The 12,614-nt window shown below is 42.4% G+C and overlaps 2 protein-coding genes across 3 annotated transcripts in view; one reads left to right on the top strand and one right to left on the bottom strand.

Annotated features, from left to right (window-relative positions):
• The window catches only part of Naa15-16 (N-alpha-acetyltransferase 15/16), a 225,806-nt gene that overhangs the window by 109,213 nt on the left and 103,979 nt on the right, over positions 1-12,614 (top strand). The gene's annotated exons all lie outside the window — the stretch shown is intronic.
• Positions 1-12,614, bottom strand: part of LOC145993760 (uncharacterized) — a 55,081-nt gene that overhangs the window by 15,270 nt on the left and 27,197 nt on the right. The window contains exon 1 of one of the 2 annotated variants that reach the window (XM_083129525.1): positions 10,276-10,474. The exons of the other annotated variant lie outside the window; for it this stretch is intronic. The gene's annotated coding sequence lies outside the window, so the exon portion shown is untranslated. Of the gene's footprint in view, positions 1-10,275; positions 10,475-12,614 lie in introns of those variants that run through there. 2 annotated transcript variants of the gene reach the window in all.

Below are 12,614 nucleotides of genomic sequence, written 5' to 3'. Positions count from 1 at the left end.
GTGGTGTGATTGTTTTAAAAGTCCATTTTCTGCACAGTGAGGCTAATCGATACTGGACATACAATAAGTGCCCCGTTCATTTAATGTCATCTAATCCATTTCCATCACCTCGATTCGCCTAGAAAGACAGAACAATGCCGTGAAATAAGAGTTATAAGAGATACGGACGGATAAATGACATCCTAGTCATTTGACACGTGTGTCGGTGGTAAATCTGTAAGATTGTCCTGTTAAAAGATACACAATCTAAACCACATTTATGTATACCTAACATGTGTAGAGCAAACTGCGGATATGGAAAATGTAACCGATGCAAAACTGGAATAGCTGTACAGTAGCATGCACTGGACTTAGTTTTTCTCGTTAATTTTACGCTGCTTATTTGTATTGCTAAGTTAGCACGGACAATGAGAAGTTGGTACGAAATTCATGATATATCTAAGAAACATCCGCAGCTTTGTCTTGGATTTGTAAACTATTTCAACAGTTGATTGATTTGGTTTATTTTACTTCGCTTTTTCTGCCACTTTTCGCTAATCGCGAAGGTGGGGATGAGATTGCTGGAGAGACACTCGCAAAAAACATCACCCAGGCCCAGACTCGAACCCGGCACCCCTGGCATCGTGGCGTGCTGTGCTATCCACTTTGCCACGGTGGTGGGCACATGACCAACGAGACCGGTACATATGCGATTTATAATGCAATATACATATTTTCCTGGTTATAGCTTAATGGTTAATTATGAATACAGTTAAGTGGCAGGACACGCAGTTACCGCAATGGCGTGCCGTTAAAGTTATGTCATATCTCTGAATGATGATGAGTCACAAAATGGACAGATGGGAAAAGAAAAGCGTGTCCTACCGGAAATCGTAGGCGTAATTGCACTTTTGATTTCGTTTGAGAAGCAGTAGAGAGAATTCCCAGCCCGTGGGAACTTTGGGGACGCACGAGTGCGGACAGGGACTCTATCTGTGGCCTTTATCTCATTCCTATGCAGCCGTGTGACGTAAATTAATGTGCCGTAACTAACCTGTACTTTTCTGTGGGTGCAGACATTTTATTGTGACGTTGTTTTGGCGTACAGACGCTGGCTGGGGAGCTTAATGAGCAACATGCTTTTGAAACACATTGCTTTTTTTGTCTTAAGAAAAGATGTGGCTTGCGTTGTGCTCTGTACCTTTATTTCTTCGTCTGTGATAACACTCGGGACGTGAATATTAGATTGCTTGCTCTGAAAAAGCCACTCTTAAGACATATGCCGAGTATGTCACTCCAATCATGCGAAACCAGTTTTGTCAAAAGGGGAACATTTTTATTGCCAATTCCAGCAGATATTTCTTTAATGGTGACTGAAGCTAGTTTAGAAGAGACTTACCTGCGTAATTGAAAATTAACTAGCTGCGGTCCTTCTTTCTGGACCATGAAGTGCAACAATTGCAGGTAAACTGAGCTGTGACATGTGGAAACCAAAGCTAGAATCATATGTGTTGTTTCAAATTACGTGTTTGTGCGAGGTTTCATCTTTGTAGGGTTAGTCTAAGTTATACTGACTCCCTATGTCATGAGGCTACCCTCAAGAAAGTCCCTGGAAAAGCACCCGGTTCCCATTCCAGTTTTACTATGTTCTCGGTTCAGTTTGTTTTTGTACTCTTTTGTATGTAATATAAGAGCACAGTGCAGGGTGGCGACAGACCTGGAAAACCTGGAAAACCGGGAAAAGTCAGGGAATTTGAGGTGTCAAAAAAAGTCAGGGAAATGTCAGGGAATTTCGTCTTCATTGACTTTTTTTCATTTTTTTTAAATTTATTTATTTAAATATATCGTTATGGAACTCTGCACGGGAACAGGAAATCTCGTTCGTAAGTTTCGGCCTCAACTTTAAGGCCACTTTTATGCGCAACACAACCACGGTGCCAGAAACCAGTGATGGCAGGAGGAGAGAGAGAAAAAAAATTCTCTCGCCCTGGTTTCTCGGCCGGAATTTTAAAATTCGAACACTCTTTGGAGGAAAATTGTTATAACTCTGGCACTATGGGAGCAATCTACTTCGGATAACTTTTGTTTTGCAGCTAAAACATCAGCGCATGCAGCCGTGTACAATTCAGAACGCCGAACCGAGGAAGGGGGTTTGGGGGCGCGACCCCCGAATTTCAATGAAAAAAAACATGAAAATCTGGAGTTTGCACCTTCGTCCCCCCCATTTTTGGGGAGAGGGCGCGAACTTTAGTATTCTTTTCGAAGAATGGACATTTCTCAAGAGAACTCAACATGTTTCATGTTCTTGGGTGCCATACAAGTTGAATAATAAGCGAAAATGTGATTTTTTTTTAAAAAAAAAATATATTTTACGAAATATAGGTAATTTGCATTTTTGGAGGAAAATTGTTATAACTCGGGCACTATAAGAGCAATCTACTTCGGATAAGTTTTGTTTTGCAGCTAGAACATCAGAGCATGCAACCGTGTACAATTCAGAACGCCGAACTGAGAAAGGGGGGTTTGGGGAGGCGACCACCGAATTTCAATGAAAGAAAAACAAAAATCTGGAATTTGCCCCCTCTTCTCCCGCTGTTTGGGGAGAATGCGCAAACCTTAGTATTCCTTTCAAAGAATGGACGTTTCCAAAGAGATTCAAACATGTTTCATGTTCCTGGGTGCCATACAAGTTGAATAATGAGCCAAAATGTGAAACTGTTCGGAAATGTGGCATGGATATGTTGCGGAGAGGGGGGGAGGTTGGTCATCAATATGAATTACCCAGGCTTGCTTAAGACCTGTGTCAGAGTTTCCACCCAAACATAAGAGTATGAAGGTCCAAGAAGCACATTCATTTCGTAATCAGCACCATGATACCATATGGTATCATCGGGAAGTAAAGGTAAAGCCTCTAATCTGTATTACGTGGAAAATGCATTGAATTAATTTTTTTCTTGTTCGTATGGGAGTAGTAAGGGGACTTGCCAACAGATGGAAGGGATAAGAGTGGGTGGTGCCGTCCGATAGTTGTCGGACGTCGTAGTAAGTAAGACATTTTGTTGGGCAAACTAAAGGAACATGGAAACAAATAGGTTCCATTGATATATACGATTTTTGTCGAATATCGCCACCCGACAAAGTACCTCACTGCAACCTGCGACAGAAATTGCATGGACTGCAACATCCAAAAAAAATTGAATGCATAAACAAGAAGAGCTTTAGACTGCAAATATGCTGCTGGAATTTTATTACTCTTCTGGCTCACTTCACCTTATTTAATGTAGCAGTGCTTACGAAGGATTTATTTCATCATCCTGACTGGTTTCGCACAAGTTAACATACGTTTACAATGACATTGCACTATTATTAGATATCAAGAAGAATCGAACCAAACGGGATATATATTGAATACTATCACGAAAAAGTGAAACATAAATCTGCATTGGTGAACGTTATAAAAATTGGCAAGTGCATGCTCCCAACCTCAAATTTATTGCAACACTAGTATTGCAATGAAATTAACGCCACTCTCTGTCCTGTCTGTTTGAACTCATGAGAGATGGTCATTAATCTCTCACTGAGTAAGGTTAATGTCCAATATTATGAAATAAAATACTAATAATAAATATGTTAATATCATATTTACTCAAATCATTCAATCATAAAAGCAAATCACTTTCTTCAAGAATTGACTTTTCTCTGCCACCCCTGCTAAATTTTCACTTTCCATCTACTGATTTATACGAGGGGTGGCCAGAAAGTAATTTCCAATTAGTAGGGACATTGATTTTTCACAAACGCCAAAACCATGAAAAATGGTAATTGCTGCGAAGCTATGTTTAGGAATGTGCAGTGATGTCTGGACACATTTTTCGCCCGTTCGAAATATTGAAATTTGGCATAAAATGCGAATTGTTGACGTTTTTAGCGATTTTTTTTTTGAAATGTCCTAAAACAACGAAAAATTCCATGAAATCCAACATTCTTGTCTTTTCTAGGCCATGTTTGTGTACATTGAACATGCAAGTTTTCCAACATTTTACTCAAGAGTAAACTATAGAGTTATTCGTACATGGAATAATTCTGACAGCCACTTTAAATCATGTATTTCCCACGATTTTTTCAACTTCTATCAAAACCATTTGCATCACAGAGCAAAGTGGCAGGGTTCTAACAGGAGATCGAATGCGTATCTACCGTTTCACATGGGAGCCACATCTTCGTATTTGTCGCACGAGATATGTTTTGAATTACCAAGCTAAGCGCGCACCATCGGCATTTGTCGAGCGAGTAATAATGGAACTCGGTCATTAGGGCGTCTGACTACTATGTGAGAAGCTGGTACCTTGAGGAAACTTTGAGGAATAAAGGTAGCCAGGAGCGTGGTGCTGATCACATCACCCCTATACACCTTCATGGAAAAGTGGAGGTGAGCACTTTACTTTTACTTCCTCAAAAATCTGTTCCAACATATCAAAATGTGACGAAAATACGTAGACCATCTGACCTACAATTTAAAATAATAGTTTAAAAGCACAATGGAGTATTACGTTTCGGTATATTTGGCAGATAGATGTTCTAAAACAAAAACGCGAATTTTGGGAAACGCAACACTAACAAGTCAAAAAAAGATAATGCCAATTTTTGGTGCCATAATATATCGGTATCTGTCACGTGAGATTGATTGATTTTAATTTTTTGGGTGCGTCGCCACTTATGGTCATTATGCACCCTTCAGAATATACGGGGAAAATTCCATTATCTAAAACCTTACCTTAAAATTAAAAAAAGGCCTATGGAAAATAACTTCCCCCCCCCAAAAAAAAATCAAGATATCAAACTCTCACGAAGAGGCGTAAGCCATGTGACTTACAATTTGAAACAGTAGTTTAAAAACACCATGAAGGTATAATTTCAGATATTTGCCAGAAAATGCGCTAAAAGAAAATGTGAATTTTGGGGAAAATAACACCGTATAGTAAAAAATAAAAAAAGAAGAAAACACACCAATTTAAAAAAAAATAACAAAATATCAAGGTCCCTACCGATTAGGCATAAATAAAACAAGAATATCAGTTGTAATTTATTGCATTAGTAACAGTGAGTCCTAACCTAATTTTCGGCATAATCACCACCATTGTTCTGGCATTTGTCGTAGCATGGCACTAAATTTTGTATGCCCATGGCATATGTGTCTCACAGCAAAGACTGGAACTATCTCTACCGCAGTGTAGCTGTCAAATCCTTGCCCTGCCAGAAACCTCTTCAGTTAAACAAAGAGATGAAAGTCGGTACATTCAAGGCCAGGACTGTACAGGGAGTGGTCCAAGATCTTTCACCTGAAGTGATGCAAAGGGTCCGTGTGTACTCAGCTGTATGGGGTTGTGCACATTCGATTGGCCTTCCGTGAATTGTCTGCACCATCGTCTGACTATACTATTACTCACGACGTCCGGTCTGCACACCTCACACGATTGCTGGTGGCTCTGTGCCAAATTCTGAGCGTGCAATGTAGGCTACATCGCAGTCTGTGGGAGACTGTATGAGAGCTGCAATCTTTAAACTAGAACTGTCCTAAAACTGCTGCATTGCAACTGTACCAGATTACAGTTACGTGCCACTTCTTCCTGCCTGCATGTGTGTACTCCGACCACTAGTGCTGCGTATAGGCACCATTGAAACTTTTTTCAGGATGCCCCTCGTATATGAACTTTCAGAAGCTTATATTATTAGAGTGTTCATGTTTCAATGTGTGGTTAGCTAAATCGGGTACCTATACAATGCAATTCTATAAATGCCTTGCGTTAAATTTCTAATACCTACATATCCTTTTCGTCAGAATTAATGGTATAACTGCATGTTGTCAGTTTCACTGTACTTCACTTGAATATTCTGTACTGAAGCAGAAATCTCATTGATAATGTAAGGAAATATGACACTTTATTTTGTTCGATTCAATTGTTTCACTTATATGCAAGAGTTAAGTTGTTTGCTTTACAGAGAAGAGAGAAGTAGCTTTATGCATTGAAAAATGAGTCCGCACTCATGGTTCTTGAAAGCAGAGGGTTCCAAACCTCAGTGGAAATATCAACATATAAGACCGAGAATGTATTAGGAGACTGATAAATTACAAATTGTATTTCTTAATCATTCACTTGTGACAGTCAGATTTACCGTCATTGTTATTATCATTATTATTCATGTATGTAGCGGTAAAAAGACGTGTTGATTCAAAGTGTTAAGTGTTTTAATTTGTAAGATTACATATTTGATTTTTGCCAAGCCGACGGGAGGAACGAGACATTCGCTTGTGTTAAGGGTGAGCACCTGAAGGGTCACGCTATGCGTCTAAAGCTTAGGAAATTCGACCGTAATGACAAACATTTAAATATCTCGGTTTCCAACGGTCAGATTCATGTGAAACTTATACCAGCGCAGCGGCATGTGTGCAAGGACGGATGTGTGAAGTTTCGTCACGATCAAGCGACAATTACGGACGCCAGATCAAATCGGTTCTAATTGATCAGTTTGTGGACAGCGATTGCAATTGAGCTATGGGCGACAGCCAGGCGGAAGCTTAATCCGCACAAGTCAACTTCGGACACGGTACGTCCTAGTTTGGAGACAATAGAGCAAAGTGGACTGACCTCTTCGGAAGCGTCGCTTCAACGATCGCCTAGCGTCGTTTTTCAAAATCTAAATAAAACGAAGGACATGGTTTTTCGACACACAGTCTTACCGCGATCCTTGTAGCGAGAGGAGCTCCGTGCTACCTCTCCATATACAGTTTTGCCGCGATTGTTGGAACGAGAGCACCTTCGTGCTACCTTTCGTGTACAGTGGACTTTGTTGTGTTGTGCGAACACCAGTGTGTGTGATAGGCAGTAAGTCTACACGAGTGCGCCTACCTCAACCGCTGGGGGAAGTTGAAGCGAAACCGTGTTTCCGTGATTACCTTACGCCATTTATAATTTTTGAGAAACGAGGAACACCGGAAACTATGGCGGGCTAGAGGAAGAAGAGAGATGGGGGCGTTACGTCGATTCGCCTGATGTCAGAAGAAGCTACGCCGATGATGCCTATCCGCCGCCATGGAGAGAGAGAGAACGTCGAACGCCGCCCCATTGATACGCCGACGATGCCTACCATCCGCCACGTTGACGCCCCGACGACGCCTACCAGCCGCGACAGAGAGACGTAGAGAGATGTTGACGCCCCGACGACGCCGGCGACGGCTACCATCCGCCACGTTGACGCCCCGACGACGCCTACCATCCGCCACGTTGACGCCCCGACGACGCCTACCAGCCGCGACAGAGAGACGTAGAGAGAGATGTTGACGCCCCGACGACGCCGACGACGCCCGCTCAGATGCGACGTCCGAACCGCGCCATACCACGGAGATCCACCGATCCCGAGAGGAAGAGGAGCCGGGGAACTAGGTGTTTGAACACGTTTCGCATCTCCATCGTCGCGACCAAGGAAACCTTCCGTGTGAATACTATGTGTTTTTCAATCGCCCATAACGACGCCAGGATGCACCCCGGAAGCTGAGAGATGGTAAAGTATTCATCTGTGTGAACCTTAACACGTGACGGCCCGATTGATTTAGAGAACGCCCTTGAAATTCGTCGACATTTTGAAAACGCCCACTCAACTCGAACTTCATACCAAACTCCCGTCGCGCTTGTCATTTGTAATCTATTCGTCTCAGGTCAATTTTTCGTATTCCTTGTGATATTTTTTTTTATGATCTTAAATTCATTGTTGTTTGTGCTCCTTTGTATTTGTTTAAAGTGCGTACTATTAGAGTAAAGCGCCGCCCGCTTAAATTCATATTCTACTTGAGGTTTGTTCATCTTTATGTGTCAGCGCTGTGTCGCTGCTAGCTATGTCCGGTCGCATATGTGATTATTTGTTAAAGTATTTGCCTGGTAATGTGAATTGCTCGTCGCGGCGAAGTGTTTAAGTCCCGCCTGCTAGAGAGTATATGTTTGCGCCACTCAACGGAGGTTATTTGTTATGTTTGGAACCACGTGAGGTCTTGTAAAAGGAAAACGTCCGCCCACGTGAATGTAATTGCCGTTGAGACGCCTTTGTTTATACTGGTCAAGTAATGTATGGTCACCGCGCCGACTAGTTTCTTTTTTAAAAACAAAAGGTGAACTTAAGTAAGGGCTGGCTAGGATTTAAGTAGCACTGGAGCAAAATCACAAATGACCTGATTAGACAAAAAGTAAGATAAAATTAATTGAGAATGCAATAATTAGGGCTTGTCGTCATAAAACCTGTACATGTCATGTATAATTTCTTGTGTCGATGACCCCATGAGGACTGAATCTGAGAGAGAATGTGAGAGTGCAAGTGTGGGGACCTGTAATAATTCCATTTTTGTTGGTTATGAATAGAATATACTTTTTATTTTCATGTTAATTTTGGGCTATATCATTTTCGTATGCATGTCGCTACCCGTGATTTTCAGGTATGCAGCTAGCCGCTTCCCGGCTACAGGTAAAGAGGTGGTAATTTGAAAGTACATATGTCTTTGTTTTTATTCGATATGGCTTATCACTATGCACTGTTGGTCACCGGTTCCTACACACGAACTTAACCTGGACCGTAACGCTATTTCGCTTGCCCGAGGGAGATTTTGCCGCCTCTATCTAGGTAGTGGTAGCATTTGTTTTCCCGGGCAGGGGAGGGCGAAGCATACACACTCTTCACTCTTATCTCATTTAGACGTAACTTTAAAAATAATCAAGTATTTTATTTTAAACTTACTGCGTATGACAAAATTCCGTAATCCTTCCCCAGCTTGTGAATTGTAATAATTTTCCAAATTCACTATTTTGCAGTTTGACTTAATTTCTCTATTCTCTATGATTTGAATTCAATTTCATAGAAGATAATATTGGTACTTACCAAATCTATACCTGGATCTGTATGAGTTTATTATTTCCATTTGCAAAGACATCGATGTAGTTTAGTTTGTAATTGTCAGGGAAAAATGTAAATTTTGTCCTGGAAAACCTGGAAAAGTCAGGGAATTTTATTTTTGCTTGTTTGTAGCCACCCTGACAGTGGCACACTGTGTTGAAGAGTGTAAGGGGGTGACCATCTTTGAAGCTAAGATGATTACTCCTGACACCTTAAGACTGGTGCAAATAGCCTAAAGTGCTGACGCACACATCCTGATTTTTAATAAGCAAACAAACTGAAGGCAGTCGAGTGTCAGTGCACCCGGTAAACTGCATTTGTGCAGGCCAACGAGGCTCTGGCGTTAGTGTAAACCTATGTTAATCCGTGTTTTGTCCCTTTGCAGCCTCAGCTTTTAACCAAGGTGAGGAGATTTTATTCCTCAGAAGCACGTGTTTAGTTATGGACGGGTGCAAATAGCCGAAGTGCTGAAGCACGCAGTAATGGTTTTGAATCAAACTGTGTGCATTATTAATCGGATTGTCGCTATATTGCTTGTCATGTTTGTGTAACCCAGTTCCTTACATGCTTATTCAATTTCAGAGTAACAACAACAAGAGCAGTTTATTGTTACGTTTGCGATTGAGCTAGTCAGGAAGATAAGGTCTCGAAAGAACTTCTGAAGGCTTAAGGTGGTAAATCTGACACCACACCCCTTTAAATCTGTGGGGTGTAAGGGGTGACCCTTTCTGAAGGCACCAGATACCAACCTCTCTTCAACGTAGCACACCCTGGACTGTATTGCAGACTAACGAGACACTGGCGTCTGGACTAACGGCCAGTATAATCTCTTGTGGGTCTTGTCTTGTTATCATCCTCATCTTCGCGATTAGCCAAACTGGTAGAGAAGAGAAGTAAAAAAAGCAAATCAATCAAACTTTTAAATCATGGACTACAGTTTAGTATCACAACTTGGCGACAAATATGCTCATGTATATCATCAATCTCCACGTCCATGATGAAGAATTGTTTTATATTTATGTTTCATGTTTTAATAGTGGTTGGAGTTAAGAGTCCTGGGTTCTGTTCCTTGCAGGGGATTTACTTACTTTACGTCGCTTTTCTTCCACTTTTAGCTAATCGCGGAGATGAAGATGAGTGGGGATGTCTAATTGATAAAGGGACACTCACAACCGGGATTCGAACTTGAGACCCGTGGCGTTGTAGCGCGCTGTGTGCTAACCACTTCGCCACCTGCAGAAGTCGTGATATTGTAGATCGTCTCAAGTGAACAAAGGCTACAATGCCGAGTGCGGGCCAGGAAAGAAACGTTCTAACTACTGAAACTGAATTCCGAAAGGGCAGTAGTGCAATACTCACACCAACTCGAAGTCGCTAGCTTCCAGACATTGTCGACATTCCAATCAAGGTTGTTGCAGTCGTTTCACAGCACAAACACAAACACAGAGCATCGCTTTGCTCTTCCTAACCGTAGAGCACCGGTACTTGTGCGTGGCACGGAGCACTTTTTGCAAGGATTTTACCCCATCGTTGAAATCACCGCCGGTAACTGTTCACGTGGTGGTGACTGAGAGAGTACTAACTTCGGCGCTTTCGACTTCCCGGGAACGGTGGGATCGCGAAGGCGGAGTTTTCAAGAGCGAATGGAAACGAGGTCGAATTGAAAAGAATGGTCATGGGCCAGAACGCTTACGTACCGTGTCAAAGCCAGGCGGTCGTGAAGTTGCCAGTGCCGTGGAAAGTAAACTAGATTTCCTACTGGAAGGCCCCAATGCTCCTCCCCCAAGTTGCGTCGTCGGTGATACAATCTCACCACCGAAGTCCTCGCTTCGAGTCCCGTCGTGGACATTCCATTCGATTGTTCTTGCGCCTTCGTCTATTAATAGTTCACTCATCCTCGACGAGACGATCGCGCTACGATGCCAAGGTTCCAGGCTTCCAATCCCGGCTTGGGCGTTGGCATTGATTGTAAGTGTCCCTTCATCAAGTTAATTATATCATCACTCATCCTCATCTTCGCGATTATCGAAAAGTGGCATAAAAGCGAAGTAAAATAAACCAATCAAAAAATCGTCGTGAACCTGATGACCTACACTAACTAGTGTGTATGGGCCTTCCCGATGGCCTAGTGGTAACGTCGTCACCTTGTAATCAAAGGGTCTCTGGTTCGATACCAGGTGGAGGCACGCTAGTCGCGATTAGCTTATCTGTGCATACAGTAGATTTGATTTTAAGTACCACGAATGCCGCCTCGGATCTCACCCATGTCAGAGTGGTAACGCTGTCGCCTTGTAATTGGAGGGTCCTGTGTTCCATCCCCGGCGGAAGCGCATTTCGCAGTGGTTCGAATCCCACTTGAAACAGTAGGTCCAATCCCGATTAGCCTGTCTGAACATAACTGGACTTATAACCAACTTTTCTTAGGCTTCCCTTTGTGGTTTTCAAAAGTTTCGAAACTTTTTCGGTACTGAACCCGTTAAACGGCATTCAACAGTATTGAATATCGTGTACTGAATCAATACACAACGGAGAACGATTAACTGCATTCGATTAATCGTTTTTAATATCAAAATCGATAAACCGTATTCATTAACGAAACCAATACAGACTTCTCAGCAGAATTCGAACCGGAAGACAAGCTTGTTTCAAAACAGTAACCGAAAATCTTCTCAAAACCGAAACCGAAAAAAAAGAAGAAAAAAAAACGTTTTTGACCACAAACCTAAAAATAATTCAAAACCGAAAAAAAATCTTCGTAAGCTGAAACTGAAAATAAGTCTATTTGGAAAACAGATTTCCGCGCCACTGGAACTTACCGAAAGCTGTCACCTCGACTCCTTTGGAGGAGGACGTTCCGTGATCAGTGCCCACCGACCAACCTCTCAGGGGTAGTGGACTATCACTGCGACATCCCGGATGCCCGCTCGCTACTCGCTGGAAAGCCGGTGGCGTTATTTTTCAAATCTCACGGTGGTGAATATCAAGCGACCACAAAATTCCCCGTCATCCAGCCGGAGCTATTTTCACGAGGTGCAATGTTGCCACGTCGTGTGAGTCAAGGGCGCGGTGTGTTGTCTTCCCTTTCGTGTGCTTCCGGACGGCCGTCTTTTGGGATGACGTCAAGGGATTCCTCATGCCATGCAGGCACGTGGAATCCATAACTTAAGGATGCACCTGTCATGAAACCGTGTTGGGAGCTGTTTATGCCATTTGAATTTGATAGTTCTGTCCAAGTTGTGATTGCTTTGACGGAAACTCCAGCTTATTTTATGTCGATTTTCTACCACTTTGGCAAATCGTGACACTGAGTGATGATGAAATTGATGAAGGACACCCAAAAAACATCATCAATGTCCAAGCCGAGATTCGTAACCGGGACCCTTGGAGTCGTAGCGTGTTGAGATTGGAGTTTGCCTGTGGGATATGTAATGTTGGTGATGTGCGCTTTTTTTTTTGGGGGGGGGGGGGGTTGGGGGTGCACCTCGCACGCTAACGAAATGTCTTATTTGTTAACGTAATAAGTGTCCAATATTGTTGTAGTGTGAAGGGGTCCCGTGTTATATCCCCTTGGGAACACTTTGCACTTTAGTCCCACTTTAGTCTATAGATTCACTCCCTATTAGCATATCAACATAGAGGTGGATTTAAAACACACTTTTGACAATGTTTGTGATCGATTTATTTTACTTCGCTTTTCT

The sequence above is a fragment of the Lepisma saccharinum genome, chromosome 10, assembly GCF_977018435.1.
Source record: "Lepisma saccharinum chromosome 10, izLepSacc3.1, whole genome shotgun sequence".
NCBI classification, from domain to species: domain Eukaryota; kingdom Metazoa; phylum Arthropoda; class Insecta; order Zygentoma; family Lepismatidae; genus Lepisma; species Lepisma saccharinum.
The sequence above is the reverse complement of the archived record's forward strand: the minus strand, read 5'-3'. Positions and strand labels throughout refer to the sequence as shown.